Source organism: Eutrema salsugineum, unplaced genomic scaffold, assembly GCF_000478725.1.
Source record: "Eutrema salsugineum unplaced genomic scaffold, Eutsalg1_0 scaffold_31, whole genome shotgun sequence".
Taxonomy (NCBI): Eukaryota; Viridiplantae; Streptophyta; class Magnoliopsida; order Brassicales; family Brassicaceae; genus Eutrema; species Eutrema salsugineum.
In genome coordinates this window covers 111,504-122,323 of record NW_006256750.1, presented here as the reverse complement: position 1 = coordinate 122,323, position 10,820 = coordinate 111,504, and the positions used below count along the sequence as shown (strand labels likewise).

Below are 10,820 nucleotides of genomic sequence, written 5' to 3'. Positions count from 1 at the left end.
CAAATCAACGAGAATTGATAAAATATCAAGTGGGTTGCCTCCCAACTAAGTGTTTGTTTAAGTCGTTAGCTTGAATTAGTCGTCTTCTAGACGTATAGGCGCATATACTAAGGAAATCACATCTTCCTTGTCTTCTTCAGTGTCTGGAAGATATGGCTTAATTGTTGTCCATTGACAGTGAAGTTGCCTCCTTGACGGTTCCAGAGAACCACAGCACCATATGGTAAAATCTCTTTGATATTGAAAGGTCCAGACCATGGCGATCTAAGCTTCCCGGGAAAGAGTTTTAGGCGTGAGTAGAAGAGTAGAACTTGATCAAGGTGAGAACGTCCTAGGAACTATCTTTTTGTAATGATATGCTTGAGTCCTCTCCTTATAGATCTTAGAATTCTCATAGGCATTATAGCAAATCTCGTCTAACTCATTCAACTGACTCAAGCATTTCACACTTCCTGTCTGGATCTTGTAATTCAGTTTCCTTATTGTACATTCTTCTCTCAGCTCAAGCTTTAGTGAAAGATGACATGCTTTCCCATAAACAAGGTGAAAAAGGTCATACCCAAAGGCGTTTTGAATGCAGTTCTATACGCCGAACCATCACCATGGAAGCCGCAAGCCTCCTACTTGCCGCGATGAACCCTATTTGCCTTGTTTGGTGAATCATCGACCATCTCACCCTCTACCTTATCACATTCTACAGAATGATTAGAACAATCGATTTAATCTCTACCTTAATGGATTAGAAGCCAAGTTGAATCAGTTCCTTGATTCTCAAACTGTTGTTGAGGCTGCCCTACATATGAAAATAGATGCCATCTACATTGATCTTAGTAAGAAGTTTGATGATCTCTTTGATCATGTGAAAACCCTAGAAGAACAGATTTAAAGACATTGCAACCTTTTAGTTGAGAGTGGAAGCTGTTGAAGAAGGACAAGGACAGAAGAACAATATTGATCTTCGCTCAACAAAGAGGAGTATTGATATATTCATAATTTGCATACTTAGGATTGCATTTTTGGTCCAAATATTGAGTCTCATGCATACATTTAGGTAGTTTTCAATGCTTTTGTCCTTATAGTTGGTTTAGGATAGGAAATGCATTAGGTCCTATAGAGTCTTGCATTTTGGAGTGTTTACAGGTCATTTGGAGCAAAAAGAGAGCATTGGGACAGAAGCCGTGGAGAGACCCTCGTGTGAATGCATCAAAACCGGACAAGTGGATAGAAGCCGACAATCCCTCTACTTCATCACCTTATAAGGAGGACTTTTATTGCGATTCAGCCTCCGGTGTCTTCTTAAAGATTCTAGAGGGTTGAGTCTAGTTTCCAGAACGCTTAAGATCACTCAATATTGAGGTCGGAGCTGAAAGTTACGCCAATCATAAAGAACACATCTCTCGCAGCCGCTAAAGGACCAAAACAACGCGCCTCAAAGAACCGGTGAAACGGAGCCCTTGCCGACGTCTGCTGGATCCGGACCCTTCATCAAAGTTGTAGCTGATGGGGATATTTGGCTCACGGAGTTGACAGACCGAGGTTCGGACCTCTGAGCGGAGATTTATGATGGTTTTGGTTCAGAGGGTTTGCATTCATATCGACCAGAAGCATCCAGATAAGAAGTGGTCGACATTTTCAACCTAGGACGCCGAAATAATATCGACCAAAATGTCGAGGTGACCCTTGGTCGATATTTTCTAACCTCAAACGCCGAAATAATCTCGACCAAATTATCGAGATATGGCACGTCGATATTTCTCTCGATCCAGTCCGAGTTTTTGGGCCTTTTTGGGCCAATATCCTGCTTGTTAAGGGTTGGCTCATGAAGAAAACCCTTGGTATAAATAGTTTTGAGACTTTAGTGATTATGTTAAGCTTTATTCTCTCTTTTCTCTTTGCCTCTTTTGTGAAAACCCAGATTTTGTTAAGAGATATCTCAAGGATTTAATCAATCTAAAGTTGTTTCTTATCATCTTCTCTTCTTGTCTTTGCTTCTAATCATGTTTAACATCACCTCTTGCAAAAGATTAGGTGTGTTAAGCATGATTAGTGAGTAGTCTTCTTTTAAGCTTCTAGGGTGTGTAGATTAGGGTGCTTAGATGTTTTATTTATGATGTTTAGGTTCTAGATTCTCATTTCCTTTCCTTAGTTAGCTGCTCTTAATGCTAGATCTTTGATAATCACTCTGATCTAGAACTTAGGCATTTCTCCACCCACAAGGTGCTTGATGAAATGCCTGAATGAGCTAACTCAAGGGTTTATGCCTTTTTCATAATGGGAATGATTGTTAAATGCATGAATGACATATTAGAACTGTTTCTTAATGCTCATTGATTTATATTTCACAAATGATGATTTGGTTTGAAAATGGATTAGTGTAGAGGTTAATGCCTTCATGAGAGGATTAATCTAGATTAGAATTCTAAGTTAATTATAATTTGAGATCATGTGATGCTTGCTTTATCTTTCTGTATAAGATTCAGTCTTTCTTATCTCTTATTTTGATGTACAAAGAGGTTGTCTGGTCATTTTAGACTTAGAACATTATGCTTGTTGATTGCTTATTCATCTAATGGGAATTAGTCTTAATTTGGTAATTAACAAAAGGATTTTTGTCATGAGAATAAATTAATCTGATTTGGAAGTCTAGACTAAAGAATTGCACGTGTTGCATTGTTCGCTTAGCATCATGAATTCACATTGAAAGCACGCTGATCAATGATCACATCTAGAGGTTGAGCTTTATCTTATTTTTGAATTTGAGTCTTTGTTTTGTTTATCTTGTTGCTTGTTCTTAATTACTGCTTGTCTTTGTTTGTTATATGTTTTAGATCACTTAATCACCAACCTGTTTCATTAAACTTGGATTAAGAATTGATCCTCATAGTCTTAGTGTCTAGAATCTCTCCATTTGGATTGATACCTCAAGTGCTACAATGACATGAGTAGTTGAGGAATTGATCAAGGATTGAAAAATTCCTGCTATCAATTTGGTGTCGTTGCCAATTGGAGAGTTCAGTCTAGCATTAGGACTTTGGATCTTCTTGAGATCAAGTCATTTTCTTTTGTTTTACTGATTACCTTTCAAGTGCTGTCTTTGTTTTCAGGTGTATGAACACCCGAAGTCAAGCAAGAAGACAAAGAGAAAGAGCTGTGCACATTGAGAGGTTCGGTATGGATCAAGGGCAACAGGCTCATTGTGGTAATGGAAACCACCAGAATCAGCAAGAGCCACCACCTCCACGTCCAAGACAAGTTGTGGGAGCTGGTGATGAGGCCAATGCTCAGGGTCAAAGACATGGGATTCAAGCTCCTACACCTGAAAACGATTTTGAGATCAAATCTGGCTTGATCATTATGGTGCAATCAAAAAAGTTCCATGGCTTGGCAGTAGAAGACCCACTAGATCCCATTGACAACTTTGATAGAGTTTGTGATTGGCAGTAGAAGACCCATTAGATCACATTGACAACTTTGATAGAGTTTGTGATCTAACTAAGATGAATAGAGTGAATGAGGACGGTTTCAAGTTGAGGCTATTCCTTTTCTCTCTAGGAGACAAAGCTCATCAATGGGAAAAGTCTCTACCTCAAGGATAAGTCACAACATGGGAGCAATGCAAAAGAGCATTTCTAACCAAGTTCTTCTCTTCATCAAGAACAGCAAAGTTAAGAAATGAAATCTCAAGTTTCATTCAGAAGAACCATGAATCCTTTTGTGAGGCTTGGGAAAGATTTAGAGGGTATACCATGCAATGCCCTCACCATGGATTCTCAGATGCTCAGCTGCTAAGTACCTTCTAAAGAGGTGCTTTACCAAAGGCCAGACTACTCTTGGACACAGCTTCAAATGGTAATTTCATGACCAAAGAAGTCAATGATGCCATGACCCTTGTGGAGAATGTAGCTCAGAGTGATGAGCTTTATGGATCAGACTTTGAAAGGAATTCAAGAGGAGTTGTGAGTGCTGAAGAGGAAAGGACAAGGAAAGACATTAAGTCTCTCAATGAGAAGCTAGACACACTTCTCTTAGCTTCTCATCAGTCAGCCAACTTTGTTAGAGATGTGAATCATGTGTTTCAAGACACATTTCAAAGGGAAGACATCACAGCTGAGGTGAAATTTGTAGGTGGCCAACAAGGTTACCAAAAGGGCTTTACCTACTACAAGAATCCCCCAAACCAGAACTTCTATCCTCAAAATACTCAACAACAAAGTTTTGTCCCTCCCCAACAACAAAGTCTCCAACAGAGCTCAGAGAATAAGGATCAAGAAGTGCAGAACCTGCTCCAGCAATCCTCAAATGTCAAGCAAGTGGTGCCATAGACTTCAACAAGAAAATGGCAGAGATTAACAACAAGGTGGATTGCACTTATTCTGATCTTCTAACTCAACTTTTTACCTTGGCTTCCAAAGTCAAGACTCTAGAGAACAACAAGGGCCACTGCAGTTCTCAAGCTCCAAGATCTTTACCAGGGACATCAATTGCACATCAAACAGAATACTACAATGCAATCCTCTCAAATGATGAGAATCATGCTGCTGTCCAAGAGATTGAGGACCTTCTCCATGGCAATGTCTCAAGTGAAAAATGACTGACAAAAGATGATGAGGACGCCATCATAGATGAGTTTGAGCTCCTGTTCTGTGATCTAAATGAGGACATTGAGAAAGAAGGTGGGGAGGCAGTCTGTTTTGATATGAAAAAGAATGATTCTGAGATTGCTGAAGGAAAGGATCAGAGAATGGTTCAAGGAAGGACATCTGATGGAGTCTCTAGCACTGGTTCAACAAGGGTGAAACCCAAATCTATTCCCAAGCTAGGCAACCCAGGAAAGTTCTCCATCTCATGCTCTCTTGGAAATTTGAAAGTGAAGAATGCTTTGTGTGATTCTGGATCAAGCATCAGAGTAATGTCTTTAGACATTGTGGATAGACTAGGGATCCAGAGTCTTAAGCATCACCCCATGTCAATCACCTTTGGAGATTCATCCTCAAATAAACCATATGGAATCCTTGAAGACTACCCATTGAAAATTGGTGAACGCACAGTTCCAACAGATTTGGTAGTCATGAAGATCTCGTGCACTGGACCCCATGGTTATGGACTCGATGAAGAAGACAAAAGAGCTACCTCTTTTTCTTGGAACTCCATTTCTGAACACCGCAGGAGCAAGGATGGACTTTGATACTCAAAGAGTAGTGCTTGCTAAGGTAGATGATGAAGTATCTTATCCTCTTAAGCCTCCTCTTGCTGGGTTTTGTGGAGTTATATCTGATGATTCTGATGAGTTGAAACGCTATGGGATGATGTATGTGGGGAGTGTTGGAACTATAGAAGAAGCTCAACCCCTTGCATCTGTTGAGAAAAAGAAAGAATCCCTAATAAGACCTGATCTTGAGTTTGAAGGGGATTTCTTTAGTGATTATGAAGCTTGCTTGGAATCTCTATCTCCTACACCAAGTGAGAAGGAGATCAGCAGCAACAAAGGCAATGGCTCAGGGTCTCAAGACAAGAAGCCACCAAAAACCAGACCATTCACTCTTGAGTCATCTTCTCAAGTCTTAACTCTCACTCCTTGGAAGTTTGATGGTGGAGCTGTTGAATACAAGGTCAAAGGCAAAGGAAGAGCAAAACCTTTTGCTAAAGTCAGGGCAGTCCTCACACAAGAGCTCATAGACAAAGGGTCAGCTGGTGTTCAAAAGCTGATGAACAAGGCTATCACACTTGAGTTCATGGACAAGACAAGGAGCATCAATGCTCCTCCTCACCCTCACTAAGAAAAGAGTGTAAGAAGTCAAACTTAGTGACTTTAAACAAAGTGCTCTTGGGAGACACCCCAAGCTTATCCTTTGTAAATACTCTTTTTAATGCTTTCTTTTGTTGTTTTTAGGATGTTTTGATGTTCTGTTGAAGTGTGGACAGGGTTAAGTATGGCTTAAGTGCAGTCTCAAGGAACATGGAGCAAAGAAAAGGTGAAACGGTCGGCCAAGTCCGCATTCATATCGACATGCACCTTCTCGATAGTTTGGTCGATATAGACCTGTTGCTTGCGCCGAAGAAATATCGATCAAACTATCGACCTGTGTCACCTCGATATGGTATAAAAGATCTGAATTTCTTGAGATACCGAGGTGCTAATGCTCGATATTCTGGTCTATAATTTGAACCCATAGCACCGAAGAAATATCGACCAGAATATCGACATTTAGAAGGTCGATATGAATGTAGCGGCTCCATGATTTCCAATGCTCAAAGGGATGGTTCAAGCACAATCAGAGACCCACCCACATCCCTCTCCAACACTTAATATCTAAAGGTACCACTCCAAACCTTGTACATAGCATTTTGCATCTTTCTTTTGATTTTTGCATCTTCTTTTCTGTTTATCCTCTTTATAATGCTTTTATAACACAAAGGATTGTGTTATTTAAGTGTGGGGGAGGGGTTTAGTGTTACTAATCATGTTTTCTTTGATCTTATTTTCCATTTTGAGTCTTGAGTCTCATTTAGCATTCATCTAAGTGCATATAAAAACCAAAAAAAAAATTGAAAAATCTGAAAAATTTTCAGAAAAAAAAACAAATGTTCATGTAGCTGCATTCACATTTTAGGATTGAGTCTAGCTTGCATCATATAGGTTGCATCTTGCTGGGAGTAATGATAGTTTTTTCTTGAGAGTACATCACTTTATGAATTTGGACCAAATATGCTTGTGAAATGATTTCTGCGCTTGCAAAGCTTGAAATGATCTGAATCTGAGAAGCAAGTTTGAATTGAACTCAACTCTAATAAGTGAAAACCTTGAACTTGACTTGAAACTATCATTTGGTGCATTGTTTGAATAAGCTTGTGGATACCAATATACATATTTGAACTAGAATCTTGTTTTTACCATCCTCTTCCTTAGCTCAAATAGCTGAATCTGCATAATAGATCAGTTTTCCTCACCCTGAATCTATCCTTCTTTCAAGCCAATTGTTTGTGTGTGATTGAGAGGCCACCTTGGACCAAACTTAGCAGAAACTGTTAGGTTTAGAGCGACAAGGGCAAGTCTCATTGAGTGGTAAGTTCCATCATCAAGGAACTGAGAGATTTGGCGAGAACTAAGTGTCGGGAATACTTGTTGGTGAGTGGAAAAAGAAGAGATGAGTGTAAACAAAAGGAGAGTGGTGAGAACTAGGGGATAGAAAAAGAAAAGAAATCAGTCTTGGAAATTTTCAGTCAAAGAAAGTGAACTCTAGTGTTTTGGAAAGAAAGAGTCAAGCCTCTAAGTGAAAGAAAAAGAAAAGAAGCCAAAGAGCTCAAATGTTCTAAGAAAGAAAGAAAAAGAGGCTAGAGGTTACAAAAGAAAGTGAAAAAGAGCTGTGTAAAGTTTGAACTCCAAGACTTGTGTATGAAAAGGAAAAGAGAATCCCCTAGTGAGAGAAGAATGAGTGTGAAAAGTAAGCAAGTGAGGAAACTTTGAGTAGAGTGTGGGGTGGGATGAGTCCTTGCCCTTGTATGCATAGGTTGCCTTTTACCTTTAGCATTCTGCCAAAGTTTGGTCATTCATAGAGAGATCCTTTTGCTGCATTGAACCCACTCAGGCATTGATGAGATCATTTTAGTCTCATAACCTCACCCTAGCCAAACTCTGTTTGTTTAAACAATGCATCATTTGATCCACTTGGTAAAAAACTTAATGAATGTTAAAAAGTTGAGGAATAGGAGAACTTGTGGAGATTACTGTTGAGTTGATACACCAAAGTATGGTTTTGCATTGCATATTGAGCATGAACTTGAATTCTCTAAGTGGTCACTTCTCTCAAAGGAAATATGAACTCCCAATGCACTCAACTAGCCTCTCTCTTTCATTTGATCCTTTTTGCTTGAGGACAAGCAAAGGACAAGTGTGGGGGAGTTGATATATTCATAATTTGCATACTTAGGATTGCATTTTTGGTCCAAATATTGAGTCTCATGCATACATATAGGTAATTTTCAATGCTTTTGTCCTTATAGTTGGTTTAGGATAGGAAATGCATTAGGTCCTGTAGAGTCTTGCATTTTGGAGTGTTTACAGGTCATTTGGAGCAAAAAGAGAGCATTTGGGACAGAAGCCGTGGAGAGACCCTCGTGTGAATGCATCAAAACCGGACAAGTGGATAGAAGCCGACAATCCCTCTACTTCATCACCTTATAAGGAGGACTTTTATTGCGATTCAGCCTCCGTTGTCTTCTTCAAGATTCTAAACCCAAAATTTCGAGGTGACCCATGGTCGATATTTTCCAACCTCAAACACCGAAATAATATCGACCAAAATATCGAGATATGACACGTCGATATTTCTCTCGATCCAGTCCGAGTTTTTGGGCCTTTTTGGGAAAATATCCTGCTTGTTAAGGGTTGGCTCATGAAGAATACCCTTGGTATAAATAGTTTTGAGACTTTAGTGATTATGTTAAGCTTTATTCTCTCTTTTCTCTTTGCCTCTTTTGTGAAAACCCAAATTTTGTTAAGAGATATCTAAAGGATTTAATCAATCTAAAGTTGTTTCTTATCATCTTCTCTTCTTGTCTTTGCTTCTAATCATGTTTAACATCACCTCTTGCAAAAGATTAGGTGTGTTAAGCATGATTAGTGAGTAGTCTTCTTTTAAGCTTCTAGGGTGTGTAGATTAGGGTGCTTAGATGTTTTATTTATGATGTTTAGGTTCTAGATTCTCATTTCCTTTCCTTAGTTAGCTGCTCTTAATGCTAGATCTTTGATAATCACTCTGATCTAGAACTTAGGCATTTCTCCACCCACAAGGTGCTTGATGAAATGCCTGAATGAGCTAACTCAAGGGTTTATGCCTTTTTCATAATGGGAATGATTGTTAAATGCATGAATGACATATTAGAACTGTTTCTTAATGCTCATTGATTTATATTTCACAAATGATGATTTGGTTTGAAAATGGATTAGTGTAGAGGTTAATGCCTTCATGAGAGGATTAATCTAGATTAGAATTCTAAGTTAATTATAATTTGAGATCATGTGATGCTTGCTTTATCTTTCTGTATAAGATTCAGTCTTTCTTATCTCTTATTTTGATGTACAAAGAGGTTGTCTGGTCATTTTAGACTTGGAACATTATGCTTGTTGATTGCTTATTCATCTAATGGGAATTAGTCTTAATTTGGTAATTAACAAAAGGATTTTTGTCATGAGAATAAATTAATCTGATTTGGAAGTCTAGACTAAAGAATTGCACGTGTTGCATTGTTCGCTTAGCATCATGAATTCACATTGAAAGCACGCTGATCAATGATCACATCTAGAGGTTGAGCTTTATCTTATTTTTGAATTTGAGTCTTTGTTTTGTTTATCTTGTTGCTTGTTCTTAATTACTGCTTGTCTTTGTTTGTTATATGTTTTAGATCACTTAATCACCAACCTGTTTCATTAGACTTGGATTAAGAATTGATCCTCATAATCTTAGTGTCTAGAATATCTCCATTTGGATTGATACCTCAAGTGCTACAATGACATGAGTAGTTGAGGAATTGATCAAGGATTGAAAAATTCCTGCTATCAAGTATGTGAATCTTGAGTGTCATGATCAAAGACTTGGACAACGATCTTAATGACAGCAAAAATCAATCCTATAACAACACATTGGAGCTGTGGGAAGAAGTATGAAAGGTTGCTGACAAGACCAAGGAGCTTGATTCTAATTTAGATAGAGTTGTTTATGCTCTTGATGAAGTTGAAGAGAAAGTTGAAAAACTATCTAAAGATCATAAGGAGAATGATCCAAATACTGAAGACCCTGATATGTAGACAAAAGACATGCCTGATGACCCTTGGATACAATAATATAACACTGGAGAAGAGGAGAATGAAGAATCAAGCATGGTCGGTCAAGGAGAGACCACCGCGGCCGCGCAAGTCTCACCCGTAGCCAAGCTTGATTCCATCGTGGCTGTGCAGCTCTCATCCACGGAGGACATCTGTTTCACAAGTCCTAAGCCTTTTTATCCCCTTATTAAAAGCTGGTCAACTGGAAATTGACCCCTTGTGACCAGATCTCAGTTATTTGATCAACCTGTCTTCTCAATTACTGCACGAGCCTCAAAAAAGAGAGAATAATCAGCCACTTATGGACCATGCAACATGGTTATTTCTGAAGATGAATAGTATGGTTTCTTTGTTGAGGAAGCAAACCCTGGAGACCTGATATACTCATAAAATGCATCATTTAGCTTGCATATTTTAATCCAAATCATGTCTTATTTCATGTATTTTAGGTCTTTAGACATTGTTTTAGGACTTAGGAGTTTGCATTAGGTCCAAGTGAGTCTTTGCATGGTCTGGAGTGTTAAACAAGTGCTTTTGGAACTTATTGGAGTGGAGAAAGTGAACCAGATGAAGAAATGGTGTTTAAATGATCAAAAATGGTGAGAAAAGGCAATTTGGAGCTTCTCGGAAAATCATTGTACTGCAGGTCGATGTTTCTTGGCTAAAATCCATACCGCAGGCAGGATCTCTCGGCCAAAACACGTACCGCCTGTTTAAGTCTCGGCCAAAAATCTCCAGTGCAAATAAATTTCAAAGCTTGCGTTACCGAAAGGTCGTCTTCCCGGCCGATTCAGCTTCCGGGGTCTTCAGCAAAGATCTAGATAAATGAGTCAAGATTCCAGAACAGGTACAATCAATGCATTTGGAGCAGCGAGATGAAATATATGGCCATCAGAAAATAAACCTGTATCGCATTCATTCCGGAGCAACCCGATACACCTCAAAGATGTTGTTACCGGAAAGCCTTACCTTTCGATCTGGCTTCCGGGATTTTCAT

At 38.9% G+C, this 10,820-nt stretch overlaps 1 non-coding gene across 1 annotated transcript; it reads right to left on the bottom strand.

Annotated features, from left to right (window-relative positions):
* Positions 1 to 3,662: 3,662 nt before the first annotated feature.
* On the bottom strand, positions 3,663 to 3,769 carry LOC112085079. The gene has a single exon (XR_002898692.1). It is a non-coding gene; the product is annotated as a small nucleolar RNA R71 (small nucleolar RNA).
* Between the last annotated feature and the right edge of the window lie 7,051 nt (positions 3,770 to 10,820).